The sequence below is a fragment of the Euprymna scolopes genome, chromosome 33 (assembly GCF_053919585.1).
Source record: "Euprymna scolopes isolate OS-2025 chromosome 33, ASM5391958v1, whole genome shotgun sequence".
NCBI lineage: Eukaryota > Metazoa > Mollusca > Cephalopoda > Sepiida > Sepiolidae > Euprymna > Euprymna scolopes.
This window is the reverse complement of record NC_136514.1, coordinates 75,206,162-75,216,061: the sequence shown is the minus strand read 5'-3', so window position 1 is coordinate 75,216,061 and position 9,900 is coordinate 75,206,162.

The window sequence follows — 9,900 nt, the reverse complement described above, 5'->3', positions numbered from 1 at the left end:
GCTCTCTGACAACTGTAGATGGAGATTTATTTCTTATTACTGTTCCCCCAGAAAGTCTGGTAGCATGGTCAACCAGATGCGACATATAAACCTTCCCAAATTGTTTGAGGTCCACAGCTACAAACTCATTGAACCTAGTTGCCATGGGTAAGCCAACAATTGGCCTTGGAGGGGCTCTTTGATATTCTTTGCAGATCTTACAATTCTTCGATATCTTATAGATTTCATTAATAATTTCTTGATTATCATTTCCCTCACTATGTAGCAGTTCAATGATTTTCCTCGGAGGATAGTGAGAAACTGACGATGCAGTTTCAGGGCAGCATCCTTTGGAGACATGCTTATTACAAAGTATAACCTGGACCTTTGGATTCCTACTTGCTTGAATAAGAATTTGCTTTTGTTTAGACAAAGGAAGACAGTAGTGACCACTACTAGCTAAAGATAGCAAAAGTTTTTGTCCCATAATTATAGCGGTATCATCTTCACAATCAATTTTTGCTTTTGTAGATTTCAACTCATCTTGAGCCAGCAAAAGGAGAACGTCTGCATCTATAATATCAGTGATGACAGAGGTTTCAATCTTGCCAATAGTGACCGGTATACAGGCAGTTTCGACGCAGGAATCCAGTTGCCATCACCAAACTTGAATTTGTTATGGCTATCTTTATATTGTACACTTTTTCTATCATTTTCTGATAAGGAATCTAAATAACATGAGAACCACACTTGTCCACAAACTGTTTTTGTGGCACCAGAGTCAAGAACAGCACTATTCATAGCTTTACCAACCAGACCCTTCATATCTTCAGAGCTGGAAAATACATCCTGAAACAAGGTTATTGTATGATAAGTGTCCTCACTAGGATGATCTTGATAATCACAATCATCAACAACTGATGTTTCTGTTGTGTATGACGTATTTCTGACACTTGAGATAGATTTTATCTGGACAGTTTTGTACCCAGTGATTTTTTGAGTCACAATTGAGACATCTAGTGACCTGACCATATTGATCTAAAGGATTTTTGAAATATCTTCTCTCTGTTACTTTATGATGACGACCAACAGAGAAAGAAGAGTCACTTTTAAAATTCCGTGGAGGCCATCTGCCTCTTCCACATTGGCCTCTACTTCTGCTTTGAAAGTTTCTACCAAAAAATGTACCATGTACAGTGGGTTCTTCTGTGAAATCAGTTTCTACTTTGATATTGAACTTTGAGTCTTGAGGGGCAGTTCCAAATATTTTTTTCATTTGTTCACACATCTTATAATTTAATTCAGTGACTGTGGCTCTCACTAGTTGTTCTTAATGTTGAGGTGAGTTTGCCGATTTCAGCAAACGATAAGCAAGTATATCTGTTGACATAATCATGCCATGTGTTTTTGCCTTATTCCATCTAAGTTCAAATTCTGTTATATAATTTGGAATAGTAAGAGACTGTGGTCTTTTGTAGCGTTCAAAATTTTCATACACTTCAAAAGCGCTGATAGATTTGTTTTTTTCAAAGAGTTTAGACAATTCTAAAATAACTTTATCTGAACCTGTATCTGTAGTAATACAGTATTTCCTAGTGCTTCTAAGACTTTAAGATCTAGGTGTAAAATCAGCAATCCACCATGTTTTTTTTTGTCGACATCTGTAATTGATTTCCAAATATTAAATTTCTTCAACCATTTTTGGTAATCATCCTTCTCTTTATCAAAAGGTGGAGATGCCTTATTGGTGAATACATGTGCTTGGGCCACTTTTTTTTCTTTTTTTTTTTTTGATCGCTGCTCTGCTACCACTGTTATACACTTTACTTCCTTCACTGAGTAAGCAACTGGAATATTCTCTGTTGCTCGGAGACTTCTTCTGTTAACCTCTTGTGATTAAGTTATGACTTGGAAGAGGCCCACCTGTGCTTCTACACTCAAAGCATCTGCAACAAAAGAGAGAATTAGAGACACTTTAATACTTTTGGAAACAGAATTCGTCACTTATGGTCTTCTGTTACTAAAATCGGGCATTATTTTTTTTTTCTCTGGAGAAAAATATACACTTGATTTTTTTTTTCTTTAGACAATGAACTTTTTATATATTTATGTTTTTTTTTCTGTTCGTTTTATTGTCTGGAGGAAGACATAAGAAAGAATAAAACGGTTTTGTAAAATTCAGTGAACGTTTTGAAATTGCTAATGCTGACAAAGCAAAATGGACGAATTGAAAGTAGCATTGGAACATTTGACCAAGTTGCATATCGATGCCACAAAGCGTCAGTCACAATTCGAAAAACACTGGACTGAACGTCAAATACGATTCGAGGAACATCAAAAGGAATTGCAAAAACAGTTAGTGGAATGTCAAATACAAGTTCAAAAACAGTTAGCCGAACGTCAATTATGAACAGAGGAGTTACTTACAGAAATTGTTAAGAATAATGCGAACGCGGAAAGCAATTCAGCATTTTCTCAGAATACAATACGGACCGCGATAAAGAATTTTAAATACGAGGAAGAGGAAAAATCATTCGCAGCATATTTTCGGCACTATGAAGATTTTTTTAATATTGACTGCAACAACTGTTCTGATCAAAAGAAATCCAGACTTCTACTACGAAAATTGGAAACGGCTGAGCATGATAAATTCGTGGATTACACCTTGCCTTGGAAAACAACAGAAACGGAGAAACTTATAACTTGTTTTAGAAAAGAATTCACAAACGTATTTACTCCTGGCCTGGGGAGATGTACAAAAATGGCTGCAGATTTTAAGGCGAAACCTGGCACACAACCGGTATTTAAAAAGAAACATAATGTCCCATTCGCTTCCCTGAACAAAATAAATCAGGAACTAGACATATTAGAAAGCATCAGTATACTGGCTAAAATTGAATATAATGAGTGGGCTGCTCCAGCAGTTTACATAAAGAAAAGGTCCGGGGAAATTTGCGTTTGCGCCAACTTTGCGACCAGACTCAACGGGTCCTTAGAAGATTTTCACTATCCATTATCTAGTCCAGAAGAAGTGTTCATGAAATTAAATGCCAGCAAGTTTTTTTCTAAGATCGACCTAAACGACACTTACCTACAGATTCCGGTAAACGACAAAAGCGCTAACCACCTCTGTATTAACACTCATCGGGGTTTGTACAGATACGAAAGACTCGTGTTTGGTGTCAAGGTGGCACCTGCAATATTCCAGCAAGTAATGGATACTATGCCGTCCGGCTTGGACACCACAATCGCATATCTAGATGACATTATTATAGCAAGCAAAAGCAGAGAGGAACATGAAAAACATATCAGACAAGTATTCAGTCAAATACAAGATTATGGATTTAAAATCAAAGCAGATAAATGCGAATTCTTTTTACAAACAATTAAATACCTGGATCAAATAATCGATAAAGATGGCAGACGCCCAGACCCAGATAGGGTGACCGCTATTAAAGAAATGCCGGCACTAGTAAACTTAACTCAATTGCAGAGTTTTTTATGTTTGGCAAATTATTACCGAGGGTTCATCCCAAATATATACAAATTGCGCACACCACTAAATGAATAGCTGAAAAAAGATAGGGCTTGGGAGTGGACAGAAGATTGCCAGACATCATTCCAAGAAATAAAAAGAATCCTGACTTCAAAACTATTCCCAGCACATTTCAACCCGCAGTTGGACATAATAGTAGCTAGGAACGCTAGTCAATATGGCGTAGGGGCATGCATGCTACATCGAATGCCAGATGGCTCAGAACAGCCTATTGCTTTCGCATCACAGACTCTCTTGCCAGCGGAAAAGAATTATTCTCAGATCGAGAAAGAGGCCCTAGAAATTATATTTACAGTTTCAAAATTCCACCGGTTCTTGTACAAAAGACATTTTTTTCTACAAACCGACCATAAGCTGTTGATATCCATTTTTGGATCAAAAAAAAGGACTTCCAGCATTCACTGCGAACCGACTATTAAGATGGGGAACTATTCTGCTGAACTATAATTTTACAATTCAATTTCTCCCCTCAAAACAACTAGCCCATGCAAACGGTCTATCGAGATTGATTCCTGCCAAAATGGAACCTCTTGAAGATTCAGTAATCGCGGCACTACAGTGATGTAAAAACCATGATAAACAATATTATCCACAAACTGCCAGTCACACTTCAGGAAATTAAGTCAGAATCCCTAAATGACAATTTTATTCAAACCACGAAGCAGAAATTAGCACTGGGTGACACCAGTTCAGACATTATTCTGGTTGCGATGAAATACTGTTATACGGTGAAATGGTTGTAATCCCCCAAACCCTTCAAAAAAGAATTCTCAGGGATTTTCACATAGGGCATCCCGGAATAAACAGAATGAAAAGCATAATGAGAAGTTTTGTTTATTGGCCAGCTATGGACCAAGATATTACCGACATGGTGAACAGATGCAAAGGCTGTACTTTGGCTGAAAAAGCACCACCGATAACATATAAACCTTGGTCTAAGGCTGAACAACCATGGTTGAGGATCCACATCGATTATGCGGGACCTGTGGAGGATTTTTACTACCTGATAGTAGTTGACTCTTACTCTAAATGGCCAGAGGTACTAAGATGCAAAACACTGACCACGGCAACAATGAAAAATTTTTTATTGGAATTGTTTGCTCGGTTTGGGGTTGTAGACTATCTGGTTAGCGACAACGCAACTCAGTTCACCTTGACAGAGTTCAGAGAATTCTACAAGACGTATCAAGTCAAACATATTATGGCACCCCAGTACCACACCAGAAGCAACAGCCAGGCTGAACGCTTTGTCGATACGCTTAAAAGGGCATTTAAAAAAGCGTCCAGTACACAGACAGAAAAGGCCACTCAGCAATTTCTGCAGGTTTACAGAATCACAAGAAATCCGAACAAACCAGATGCGGGATCCCCAGCAGAAATCATGTTTGGACAGAAAATAAAATCTGCATTTGATAAACTGCTACTCAAACACATAGTACACAACAGAACCTCTACAATGCCAACAAAACAGTTTAACAGTGGAGATAACATGTATTTTAGACATTTTAGAAATAACGTTTCTTTTTGGGAACAGGGCACAATCTTACGAAGAATCAACCATGTTACATGCATCATTCAGGGCCCAAAGTTCCAACATAAGAGGCACCTGAACCAAATCAGGAAACGCTTCTACGAGGATCAAGAAGAACCACCGCAGGACGGCAATGAGGTGATTGAAACTGTGTATAACTGTTTTGACATAGACCCTCCAAAAGGGATGTCAGAACCGAGACGCTCTGATTTTCACAACCATGGAAACTTATGAAGTATTCTTGATAAAATTATTCATAAAAAATAAATGACTTGAGTATCATCAGCTATAATCGAAACTGAAACCAGAACTCTTAATAAAATTATTTATTACAAGAAAAAATATTTATTACAAGAAATGGAAGTCCATATGTTATGTTGTCGTATCATTAAATGAGTGTTTGTTGTATATTGGTTGAAATTGGAATGGAAATGATATATTAAAACGTGTCTATTTATAAAAGATTGAGTGTTTGATTATCTTATCAGAGTTAATGACGTTGTGTGTGTGATCGTCTAGTGGTCTTTCTATTACATATGTTCATATGCTGTTAAGTGTGAATATGTGTGTGACATGTCATTTGAACATACCTTCTGCCATTTTGTTGGTCCATCTGGAAATTCTCGTCTGGGAGGGAGACTTGATACCTGTTTTGGGGGACGAAGATTTATTTCACACCAAGACAAGAAATTGGTTCTATAGTTTATTTCACTTTCCCAGATGTCTTGCAGAAGGTGGAAAGTGAATTTGGCCTGTGTTGCTTTTTTCTTCTAGGTCTTATTTCTACCACATCAGCGTTCGTTACCCACCCCCAGCGAAGAGAAGGAGACAACGGAAAAGCCGTCCGCTCTCGTCCAAGTCGCAACCAAATCTCCTCGATTCAGCTAACCTGATCACATGACTCACACGCAATCAAATCAGCTGATATTGACTTCTGGTCAACGTGTCTACACTATAACTCACCTCTTCTCTCTCTCTCTCTCTCTCTCTCTCTATATATATATATATATATATATATATATATCCATTCTCTAACACATAATAATTAAACGACAGTCACTCGGATGTAAGCGTGAGACACAAAAAATGAATAACACACACGCTATCCTATTAACATATACATTGTTAAAGTAATTTTTTTTTTTAGCAAAAAAATTAAATTTTATGAAAAATTAAGGACCGGATGTCTCACTCCACCATCTTGAATAAACAAAGGAAACTTTGAACTTCTGAAATGTTTTGTTTGTTTTCAGTCTTATAATGATTATGATTTATCATTAATTGCTTAAAATCGTAAAAAAATAATTTTCTATATAAAGATAAAATCTACTTGATCAATTTATGTGATTTTTGGAATATGATCTTTTTGTTCAGTAACAGATACGTATATAATAAAGATTTTTCTATATTTTCGTTTTTAATATACTAATTAATTCTGGACACACACTGTTAAAAACGGCAAAAGTTATAGCTTATTGACTTGGAATTTGGTTACATTTGAGCTCATGTTTGCCTTCAATACTAATCTCTATTAATCCCTGTTATTTACATTAACCCTAACCCTGTCCGAGAAACAAATGACACACCTTAAAAAACTGCCCTAATCCTACAACTAACCCTAAATTCGAGTGGCAATCCATTCTCTAACCCTAGATCTCAGTAGTAAGTCCTCCAGAAACTCTCCATTAATGCTACTACTAATCCTAAGTTTGAGTGGCAAGCCACCACTCAAAAATAAACTCTCTTAACCCTACCACTAACCCTAAGTTCGAGTAGCAAGCTCCCTTAAACAAAAGCCCTTATAAAACCATGCATAATTGCTTAAAAAAAGCAGACCCCTACCCCTAAAAATCACACAGGATTTATTTCCCATAGCAATGGACAATTGGTTAGCTGCCCTAAAACGCTAGAATGGCCCGGAAATGAGAAGATCATTTTACGTTAAATGTATAAATAAAACTCTACATTCTAAAATAACTTTTTTTCTTTCCACCAAGTTTAATCGCCTAAAAAAGTAGAATCTGATTTTAACTTTTTTTCACGTGTGTGTGATGGAGGGGGTGGGGGCAGGCAGCGGTAGGTTTTCATTTCCAATAATACCAAAGAAGAAAACATAATTAGAAAATGTAGACAGAATTATGAAAAAGAAAATGAATTTATTTTTAAGAAAGAAAAAAAGAGGGGAGAGTGAAAACAATACAAATAAAAATAAGTAAGAATTAATTTTGTAAAAAAAAAAAAATTATCAAAAGAAAGGTTCTTGTCTAGAATTTCGCCTAAATTAAAAAAAAAAAATAATAATAATAAAATTTGATGACGAAACGAAATGAAAATATATTTCAAAAATCAAATTAATCAAATATTGTAAGAAATTCTGCAGAAATAAGCAAGCCTTTTATTTGACGGTTTCTCCGCCCAGGGAATTAGTTTAACCAATCAAATTACATATAACTAACTGCCGAGAATGTTCTTGGTGCCAATTTTCCCTTTTTAGTAACGTGCAAGCGACTCTATAAGTCACTCTGTTGGTCGGTCGGTTGGTCTGTCCGTAGACTTTTGTGCTTGGCTTTTTTGGTTAAGATCTAACGTCTGTTGTTAATACATGCTGTTCTTAGCTTTTTAAGTTTTTCTTGGCCTTTTAGCCAAGATTTTTTTTTCTCCATTTCGTCCCATCTAGAGAGCATCTCCACTTAGAGACCGGCCCGCAGGAGCTCAGGTTTCATTTACAAACCAAAGTGGAACGGGCAGTCTATCAACTAGACAGGGTTGGAAGGGCCCTACTAATCACTACTGGATTTTTTTTTTCTGCCCTCGACACAAATGAATTATTGTATTACGTTTATTGTTATCTTTTTTTGTTTTTACACGCTAATAAAAAAATGTTTTAAAAATTGGGTGCTAAGTAGGACGTCCCCAAGAACGAAAGGGCGAATGCGGTATTATGATGAAAGAAGATTCTAGCTAAGAGAAACTTTTGTTTAGTTCTAGAGTGTCAAGGATGACCAATGACCCCCACATCCCCCTCCTTTTGAGTTGGCCTTGTGCCTAAGTATTTTGTTCATGTTTATTTTTTCCTGAATAAAAGAATTAATATCTCAAAGTGTAGTATCTGTTCTCTGATACATACACCGCGCGAGGCAGTGCTGTTCTGGTGACACATTCTCGTGCCCGGAACACCTGACGAGCTTGTTGGGTAGCGTTCTGTCTGCACCCCCACTTTGTCTGTCTTTCTCTGCTCTCCCCCTTCACGGGGGGTCCCGAGCTGATAATTTACAACGTTCACGCGAGGGAGGGTCGGAAACACTTTCTCTCTTCCCTCCACTAACTTCCCACTCCCTCTCTCAGTTCTATTTCCCCTCTTGCCGCCTTTTGGCGCCACTCCTTTTTGGCGCCAAAGTCGGCTCTCCACTTTGAATGCCGTCTCCACGTCACTGTTTTTGGTGATTTTTAAAAGAAGAGGGAACCAAAAGGGACATCCTCAGCCAGGGGGCCACCAATGTGGATACCCCCAGCCAGGGGGCTACTGCTCCCCAAGAGGACGACTCCCCAACAGGAGGAGCAAAAACAACCACTGATGGGGCGTACCGCCCAGATATGACAGCATTGGATGCTCTCCAGGAGGGGGAAAATTTACCAACAGCTCCCCTCCAAGGGCGACTCCCCCCAAAAGGGGAGCAAAACCAAAATCGGTCGTAGCATCTCACTCCAACTCCAAACAGGAGGAGGTGCCAGGCCAAAAGGACAATAAAAGGGACAGCGCTCCCCAGGATGACTGCTCCCCCAAAAGGGAGCAGATCAAGAAAATGAGGGGGCATACCGCCTGGACCTCACAAACGAGGAAGTGGCAGATGGCCCCAAAGTAAACAAAAAAGATCATGCTCCCCAAGAGGCCGACTCCCCAAAACGGGGAGCTGCTCCCGAAAAAGACTCTAACCAAGGAGAGTCAGGCCCAAAAGACACTGAAAAAGCAGCCCCCCAAAAAAACGACACTCCCACAAAAGGACAGACTAAGAAATCTGAGGAGGCAGGAAGCGTCGCCAATAAACAGGCAGGTGCGACCTCCATAAAAGAACAAAAACGGTCTAACCCCACCAAAAACCCCATACCAACACCACCACCAAGAGGGCCTGTTTGGGAGAAGACCGTAGAAAAACAACTGTCCCCTCAAGAGTATAGAGATCTGTACCTGACAAAGTACAGACAGACAATACACAGAGGGGGCAGATATAAAACCCATAGCAGGTGCCTGGGAGGCAATTGAGGGCAGAGTCCTGTCCTTCGCCATTTCCGATATACTGGAAACCGCCTCCTGGTGATGAAGGAGGAAGATATGGCGGGGCTCCTCCACAAACTTAACATCTCGGTACTATACCTCTACCAGAGGAGCTTCGCCGTGTGGGACATCCTCCTACTTACCAAGGACGATGCGGAGAGACTCTCCCTCCAAGAAATAAAGCATGGGAGAGTCAAACTAATACACGAATACCAGGGCAAGAGAAGGACTTGGGTGCAGGTATTTAATGTGCCAACCCAAATACCTGCGGAACTGTTAGGATGCCTTTCAGCCAGTACGGTGAGGTGGAACAGGTGACCCCAGTACAGTCAAAAACTGGAACTCACCTGGGCTGCTACACAATAGCAATGAGGCTGAAGAGGGGGGATGTTCGGGCGATACCAGCGCTGCTGACATACAAGGACGCCAGCATAACGGTAGTGGTGGAGGGCTGTTGTCTGCACTGCTGGTTCTTCCAAAAGCAGAGCCACATGGCTAGGAGCTGCCCCCAAAGGGTAACCCCTAATCAAACGACCTAATAGGCGGTCACAACCCCTGAGA